This window comes from Silene latifolia, chromosome X, assembly GCF_048544455.1.
Source record: "Silene latifolia isolate original U9 population chromosome X, ASM4854445v1, whole genome shotgun sequence".
Classification (NCBI taxonomy): domain Eukaryota; kingdom Viridiplantae; phylum Streptophyta; class Magnoliopsida; order Caryophyllales; family Caryophyllaceae; genus Silene; species Silene latifolia.
This window is the reverse complement of record NC_133537.1, coordinates 115,171,598-115,181,019: the sequence shown is the minus strand read 5'-3', so window position 1 is coordinate 115,181,019 and position 9,422 is coordinate 115,171,598. Positions and strand designations below refer to the sequence as shown.

The 9,422-nt window shown below is 39.9% G+C and overlaps 1 non-coding gene across 1 annotated transcript; it reads right to left on the bottom strand.

Moving 5' to 3' along the window:
• Positions 1 to 2,070: 2,070 nt before the first annotated feature.
• LOC141625310 (small nucleolar RNA R71) lies at positions 2,071 to 2,176 on the bottom strand. Its single transcript, XR_012535096.1, has one exon. It is a non-coding gene; the product is annotated as a small nucleolar RNA R71 (small nucleolar RNA).
• Between the last annotated feature and the right edge of the window lie 7,246 nt (positions 2,177 to 9,422).

Below are 9,422 nucleotides of genomic sequence, written 5' to 3'. Positions count from 1 at the left end.
GTATTGGACTAAGTGTGTAAAGTTGCTTGGGTTTTGCATGAATATTTAGTGGATTGAAGTAAGAAATTACAAATGAAGCCAAGTGTAAAGTCAAGCCCAAAATAAAGGTCCATATTAAGGTGCAAGCATTGGATGCCAAGAAGCTTAGGATGCTAGGAATTTAGAGCATTACCGGGTGATTAAGGAGCATTAAAACACGAGCATAGAGATTCCTCAAGTAATTAACCAAGGAATTAAGGCAATTAATCAGAAAACACACGACTCCGATCGGGGCCGCCCAACCCCGATCGGGGCCGCATGCTCATTGATTTCTTATGTTTCCTCTTCCTCTCCTATAAATAGGAGAGGTATTCCAAGGCTTAGGATATATCATTTTTCACGTCTAAGTTTACTTACAATAGCCTCAAGCATTATATTTTCTGTCATTAGTTTTCTCATTTTAATTTACAAGTTGTTAAGCATTCCATTAGTTAACCTTTCAACATTTGTACTACAAACTATTGTTCAAGCATTTGATATTCAAGCATTTGGTTATTGTTATTTGTTCTTCCATATAAGTTCTCTTCCATTGAGGTATTTCTAATTCTAAGTTTGTAATTTCACATTACTAATTTAGTTACCACATAATTTATAATTAAGTACTTCATTTTACATTAGCATTATTCCTTTTACATGTTATATCATCTAATCCATATAAATCATACAACCATGTTTAGCATTTCTTATAATTTAGTTTGCAATTTACATTTTAGTATGAGTAGCTAAATTTCCTAGTCTAAAGGCTAGGGGATCCATGCAAAATCAAATATATAACATGTTTAAATAGGTTGATAATAGTATTGTTCAATTGTTTCCATCACATGTTTGTATTGTTATGTTTAATCTTTGGTTATCGGACGTAATCGCAGATTAAGTTTGTTCATTCGTTCTAAAGTTGAGAGGCACGGAATTGAATTAGACTAAGCATGTGTGGTAGGACGGCCTAGTCATGGACGAGAGTTTCTCTAGGACCCGGTCTATGGTTGATACTAATGCCGTAAGGTGGGTATCTTTAAGCCTAAACAATTGACAAAATTATTAGTACCGAATTTGCCATGTTCATATGTTTACCTTTATATGAGTGACCTGAACCCTTTAGACTCTCTTTTATTATATAATTTACATCATAATTTTTATTAATCATCAACCAAACAAACCAAACCCAAATGGAAGTCGACCTTGATAAAAATCTACCCATAGCAATTCACGACGTAATTCCCGTTTCCTTGTGTTCGACCCCTATTACTACATTAACTTGTGTCTAGGGAAATTATCTTTGAATAGGTACGCGATAAGCCTATCAAATTTTGGAGCCGTTGCCGGGGAAACAGTTTTATTGCATTTTGAATTGTCGATTTTTATCTTGTTTTCCTTTGTCTTGTGGAACACTTATTCCTTGAGACCGTTACTTATCACTTCTCTAGAAATTGTTGTCTTATGCCCAGGTCCTCACGCAAGGGATAATTGCTTTCACCGGATTCTGATCCCGAGAGAACCTTTAGGACAAGACGACGGTTTTGGAAGGAAGTAAAAGAGGCCTCTTTTCCCGTACAAGCCGAAACTGCTAGAAAGTCTTATTTAGACTATCTATAAGCCCTTGAAGAGGAGGAGGTTTCAAGTTTATCATCTCCACCACCACCACCATCTACTACCAAAAAGATGGTGAAACTTTCCGATCACTCAAAGCCTACCGCGGCCATGCTTCCGGCCGGTATCACAACCACTCAAATCACCGCGCCGGACTTCGAGATCAAACCGACTTTCATTAGCCTTGTGGAGAGAAAGCAATTTGGGGAAAGTCCTTTGGAGGATCCCAATTTGCATGTGCAAAACTTTTGTGACTATTGCTTCATGATCCGTCAAACGGGCGTCACTCAAGCCCAAATAAGGGAAATACTTTTCCCTTTCTCTTTGAAGGACAAGGCCAAGCTTTGGATCAATAGCCTTGACCGCACTACCATGGGAATCACCAATTGGGATACTTTGGCTATAGCCTTCAATCAAAAGTTTTTTCCACCGGAGAAAACTCAAACTTTGAGGAGCCAAATTACCGGATTCCGTCAACAAGCCTTGAGAGCTTATATGAGGCTTGGGAGAGGTACAAAGAGCTTCAAAGACAAAGCCTACATCATGAGCTAGATGATTGGTTTCTAGCAATAACATTCTATAATGGATGTTGTGTCGAGTCCCGAAGGATTCGATTCCGCCAACAATGGGCGGTTTGATCAAATTGACACCGACCTTGCTCATGCCACGATCAAATCTATGGCGGTCCATGATTCACAATATGTCAGTTCCCGAGTTGTGCCATCCAAAGGTAAAGAAGAATCCTCTAACAACTCCGTTTTGCTAGCTCAAATTGCCTTGCTCAAACAACAATTGGCAGAAAGGGATGCTAGAGATTCCATTCAACAAGTCAATGCTATGTCTTCAGCAAGCCAAATCGTTGTGTGTGATGGTTGCGGAGGTGCGGGTCATTATGCCGCTCATTGCCAAGCTCCTATTGAAGAGGTAAATGCCTTTCTAGCTTTAAGACAAAATGCTTATCCACCGGGTACATTCTCAAACACATATAACCCAAATTCAAGATTTCACCCGAATATGTCTTATAGAAGCAACAATGTGCTAAATCCTCAACCACAACCCCCACCACAACAAAATGCCTATGTCCCTCAACAACAAAAATATTACCCCTCCATCGGGTTATCAAAATCAACAAAGGCCCCCACAAAACAATTTCGAACAAAATCAAGCTCCACCACAAAATGCCCAACAAAACAACCAAGAACGAGGTAAGCTTGAGGGCTTTATAGTCCGTTTGCAAAAGGAATTGTTGGCTCAAATTCAAAAGAATGAGCCAGCTCAAAATACCGCAATTAAGATGTTGGAGCAACAAATGGCTCAATTGGCCTCATCTAGCTCCTCAAGGAAATCGGGTCAACTACCCCCTCAAGGTGAGCAACCACATGCTACCCTTAATGCTATCTCCTTAAGAAGTGGTACAAAATATGATGGGCCATCCATGCCCAAAGAAGATGAGGAGGTGCTTGTTGAGTTGGAGATCTCTCCAAATGATAAGGAAAATGAAGAAATTCCCAAGAAAGTGGATGATCCACTTGTTGTTGAGAAAGTCAAGGAAGTGGAGGATGCTCCTCTAAAGAAAGATATTGAAGCAAAGTTTCCGGAAAAAGTCAAAGTGCCATTCCCTCATAGATTGGCAAAGCATCAAAAGAATTCTCAATTCGGTAAATTCATGGAAGTTGTGAAGAATCTCCAGGTAACCGTTCCTTTTACCGAATTAATCACTCAAATTCCATCTTACACTAAGTTCATGAAAGACATTTTAACTAAGAAGAGAACTTTTGATGAGGTTGAAACAATAGCTCTCACCGCCGAGGTGAGTGCTCTTTTGCAAAACAAGTCCCCTCCTAAGTTAAAAGATCCCGGTAGCTTTTCTATTCCATGCACAATTGGCACCTACCAAATTGACAAAGCTTTATGCAAGTTAGGTGCTAGTGTGAGTATAATACCTTACTCTATTTGTGCTAAGCTTAATATGGGAGTCTTAAAATGCACTAGTGTCACATTGCAAATGGCGAACCGTTCTATAAAACGCCCTTTGGGAGTTTTGGAGGATGTTCCCGTTAAAGTTGGTAAGTTTTTCATTCCGGTTGATTTTATTGTTCTTGACATGGCCGAGGATGCCCAAATCCCAATCATTTTGGGAAGACCATTTTGACACACCGCGGGTGCGTTAATTGATGTCAAGAACGGTAAAATTACATTGGAAGTGGGTGACGATAAGGTCACATATAATTTGAATAGTGCCATGAAGAGTCCAATGATAGAAGAGTCTTGTTATTCTATTGACATTTTGGATGTTGTTGACATCGTTATAGAAGACTCTACACCTCGATCTTTATCTAAAGATCCCTTGGAGGCACTCTTGCTCTTAGAATCATTTGCAGGTAATGATGAGATTGGAAATGAGGAGATTGATGCTTTGGAGCAAGAATTGGATGGAGAGGAGCTATCGTTGGAGGAGAGATCACACTTTATAGGCTTGGTTGCTACACCTCAAGATCTTGAGGTACAAAAACCCGAGCTTAAGCCCCTTCCTTCCAATATGAGGTATGCTTTTCTAGATGATGAGGGGATGTGTCCGGTAATCGTTAGTGCTAAATTAGATGAGAGTCAATTGGCTAAATTGCTTCATGTCTTAAGGTCTCACAAGAAATCCATTGGCTATAAACTTGATGATTTAAAAGGAATTAGTCCCGAATTTTGCATGCACCGAATTAATCTTGAGGAAGATCATAAACCATATGTCCAAGGTTAAAGACGACTAAATCCTAACATGCAAGAAGTGGTAAAAAAGGAAGTGCTTAAATTGTTAGATGCGGGAATTATCTATGCAATTTCCGATTCTAAATGGGTGAGTCCGGTCCAAGTGGTTCCTAAGAAAGGAGGAACCACCATAGTAAAAAATGATAAAAATGAGTTAATTCCAACTAGAATTGTGACGTGTTGGAGAATGTGCATTGACTATAGGAGGCTAAATCTAGCCACCAAGAAAGACCACTACCCATTACCTTTTATTGACCAAATGTTGGAAAGGTTGGCATGTCACAAATATTTTTGCTACCTAGATGGTTATTCCGGGTTCTTTCAAATACCCATTCACCCGGATGACCAAGAGAAGACCACGTTTACATGTCCCTATGGTACATTTACCTACCGTAGCATGCCTTTTGGTCTTTATAATGCCCCCGCCACTTTCCAACGTTGCATGATAAGCATATTTTCCAACTACATTGAGTCTATCGTGGAGGTGTTTATGGATGATTTTAGTGTCTATGGTTCTTCTTTTGATGCTTGTTTGACTAACTTGTCCAAAGTTTTGAAGCGTTGTGAAGAAGTTGATTTGGTGTTGAATTGGTGTTGAATTGGGAAAAGTGCCACTTCATGGAAAATGAAGGTGTGGTGCTTGGTCATATTGTTTCGAAAAGAGGAATTGAAGTGGACCGTGCTAAGGTATAAGTTATTGAGCAACTACCCCCACCGGTAAATGTGAAGAGTGTAAGGAGTTTCTTAGGCCATGCGGGTTTCTACCACCGTTTTATTAAAGATTTTTCTAAGATTGCCAAACCCCTTACGGAGCTTCTTTTAAAAGATTCTCCCTTTGTGTTTACTAACGATTGTCTTGAGTCTTTTAATAGGATCAAGAAGGCTTTGATTTCCACACCTATCATCCAATCACCGGATTGGAACTTGCCATTCGAGCTCATGTGTGATGCAAGTGACTATGCAGTAGGTGCCGTGCTAGGACAAAGAAAGGATAAGGTTCTCCATGCTATCTACTACGCTAGCAAAACCTTGGATGCGGCTCAAATTAACTATGTCACGACGGAGAAAGAGCTACTTGCCATTGTCTATGCCTTAGACAAATTCCGTTCTTACTTGATCGGTTCCAAAGTCATTGTTCATAACGATCATGCCGCATTGAAGCATCTCCTAGCCAAACAAGAAGCTAAGACAAGGCATTGAAGCATCTCATGCCGATCACTTATCCCGATTGAAGTTCCATGATGGAGGTATTGAATTACCTATCGATGATTCCTTCGCCGACGATGTTCTAATGATGTTGGAAGCCAATACTCCTTGGTATGCCGACATATCCAACTACCTAGTTGGAAGAGAGTTGCCACCTGACCTTTCATATCAACAAAGGAAGAAGTTCTTACATGATGCCAAGTTCTTCCTATGGGATGATCCACATTTGTTCAAACATTGCTCCGATGGACTATTCCAGAGATGTATCCCACATTGGGATGTGAAAGGGGTGCTAGAAGGATGCCATTATTCTTGTAATACCCGCCCTTTTAGAGACCCTTTGACCAGCGTTCACTAACCTTGGGAGCGGTAATAGTTCTTAGATGTGCGTGCCAAAGCTATCTTGGGTTATGAGTTATGGGTGGTACTCGATAGAGTAGAGGCTACTCGATTGAGTAGCGTGGTTACTCGATCGAGTAGGGGGTCACTCGATCGAGTATGTGGGATACTCGATCGAGTACCGGGTTTTCAGCGAGGGTTTTTAATCGCGCTTTGTTAAATCCACAAATCATTTCCGCCTCATTCCTTCAATCCTTTAGTTGCCTCTTTCCCTTCCCTTCACCATAAACCTCCATGGAAGCCTTTTGAATGTTCTTGTGCCTTAGGAGAGCGTAACTCGAGTCGGCTAGCGGTCTTTTGCCGGGTTTCTCCTTGTAGGTATGTCGTCATCATCATCCGTATCCTTGTCTTTGCAGTTAGGGTTTGCTTGATAGTAATAGATGATTGTGTTGTGGTTATAGGCATTGCTTGATTGCTGGATATGTCGTATGTTGGCATGGATTGGTTGCAGTTGCTTAAAGGTAGGTTCGCCTACTCAGTTCTGTAGATAGTCTAGTGTGTCGATTGTTGTGTCGTTGTTGTTGTGTTGTGGTTGTGTTTGTGTGGCAGCGTATATACGGTTGTTGGTCGTGTTGTATTGCAGCGGTTGTTGATTGTGATTGTTTGTCTCTGGTTCTCGAGATGCGTTCTCGGCTGAGTGGAGTCACTTGCGGGAGTGGCTTTACGCCCTAGTTTCGCCCTTCGTGGAACCCGCCATGGAAGGGGATGTGCACATTAATGGGACAGGGTTATCGCTCGGTATGATGAGCGGGGCTTAGGTGGGAACGGCTGCGGTCCCCCACTGGCAGGGCTGGTCCAGTGGACAGTCGGTGACGGAGATTGATTGGAGTGGGTGTGATTGTGTGTGTGACTAATTGTGTTGTGTTGTATTGTTAGATGTCGTTGGTTTTGTCATGTCTTATCTCAGTACTGACCTTTTGTGGTTGTTTTGTTGTTTTACGTATCTGCCGTGATCCCTTATGGTGAGCAGTCTGTCTTAGCAGGTGTTGATGTCGTTGATAGCTGGAGTCCGGGCAGGGATGAGTCTTCACGAGATTTGATAGTAATAGCGAGTAGCCTTTGAGTTGTATCTTTTACTATGTCTGTTGGTTTTAAATCACTTGTAATATAACATAATCGTTCTTTTATCGACATTTGATTATTACTGACCTCGGGCAACCGAGATGGTAATGCCCTTATATGCTAAGGAAGGCCTAGTTAAGGCTCCTCTGGATATGGGGCTGTTACAAAGTGGTATCAGAGCGACGATTTTGGAACCTGTAACCAATGAAAATAATGAACGTAGCGAGTCTAATAAAATGAACTTGGTGTATGTATAATGGGAGCCCCGCTGATGCTAGATTTTGGGTGAGTAGGCGCCCTCATTTCAAAATCTTGGCCCCATGGTACTTAAGCCAGTCACAGGGTATGGGAATGTGGAATCCGTGTGTATATATGTGTTGTGTATGTTAGTTATGTCGGAGTTAATTGTGGTCGAGTCTTTGTTAACATAGAGATGAGCATAGTGGTTGCGATTGGATGGTGTATAGTGAGGAATTGGCATGATTAGTGAGCTTATACGATGATTATGAGAAACGTGACAAGAGTTTATTTGATAGAAATGCGTGAAAATGTGAAAGTGTATGCCGTAATATGAAGGTGATCATGTTAGTGGTTGCTTCAGGTTGTGAATAACGGTAATTATGTGCGAGTTTATAAGCCTTACCGTCATTACAATGATGATAGTTATAGAATTATTGAGTTATAATATGAGACATAGCATATAGTAATGCATATGCCTTATTAAGTGGTTGCAACTTTCCGCTGCGTGACGATCGATTTATGTAGAATGATTTGCTTATGATTGAATTTGGAACATGATAGACCCTAATTTGCCATGTAGAGTATGCATTTATATGACATATGAAAGGATGATTAACGTTAATTATATGTTTCATGTTGATGTGAACACGAGCTTGGTAGTAATGTGGTAAGACAAGTTTAAGTGTGGTATGATGACGTGATTATGCTTTTGAATAACTCGGTAGCAGGTAACCCGAGTTGGGTAATTGTTGTAGTGTATAAGGACATAAAACTTATTTATTGAGACGATATGGTATGCTTGAGTAATAATGGTAATGCGTGATCGAGCATGATAACCAGTGACGAATCCGAACTTAGTTTGGAATCGACACGCGATATTGTTTTTGCAGGAATCTTCAATCTACTTCGTATTTCTGACCGTGTACCTAACTTTACTTGACCGAGTGCGAGTTCTTACTAGACCGAGTAGACCTCACTCGATCTAGTTAGGAAGCTATGACGTCGGGATGTGGAAATTTTCTGCAGATACTCGACGAAATAGCGCCTACTCGATCGAGTAGAGGGCACTCGATCGAGTATCCTAGACACTCGATCGAGTATCCTAGACACTCGATCGAGTAGGTTACTGTACAGTGATTCTTACGGGTTTCTTAAAACCCCTATTCTTCCTTATCCCTCTCATTCTTCCTTCTTATTTAGAACCCTAAGCCTGAATCCCTCTCAAAAGCTTTCATAATCTTGTGTTGTTGGTGATTATTTTGGTTGTTTCTTCTTATTTGTTTGCATTCTTTTATTTTTCTACTTAATCAAGGTATGATTTCTTCCCTATTTACATGTTTTTATGCCTTAAAATTTGTTGGGATGATGGTATATCTGAAATTTTCGATTCATATGGACAGATTATTGCTTTTAAATTGTTGTAATATGCTTCACATGCTTTCCTTTCATGAATGTTGGTGACTAATTGCTGTAGAAATAGGCTAGAGATTGCCAAAATGGGGCCGAAATTTTCTAGGGTTACCAAAATCAAAATTCATTTTAGGTTGTTTTTACATGTTATATGATGAAATTGAACACTATATATGGTACATATAATGTTGAAGGATGAATTTTGGCGATTTTCACTCTAAAAGTTGCCTTAAAACTCCGTCTTAAAAGTGCCCCAAATTGAAATTCGTCTTCTATATTTGAAAATGTGGTATTGAATGTGAATGTTTAGGTAAGGGATAAACTTCAATATGATAGTGGTAATGTTAATTGATAGTGAATATGTCAAAATCGTTACAGCTGTAGAGACCGTCTGACAAGTCTAATTGAGTTGTTTTGTTTCTAATATTGAAGGTTGATGATGATATGTTCTAAATTACTTCTCTATGAGCATGTACAACTATCTCACATCTTATTAAAGTATATGTATAGAATAGCATTTGAATCATGCTAAGATGTTAGAATTGATTGAGTAAACCATGTATATCATGCTAAACTTTTCACAACTAAAGAATATGAGTTGCTACAAACTGAATTTGCATTTCAAAATTGGGAACTTGTTGGTGACGTGTGTACCTAGCTTCGCATTCAAAGTTCAATTGTGTGAATTATGTGCTTTACATGTCTATACAAGTTTGATT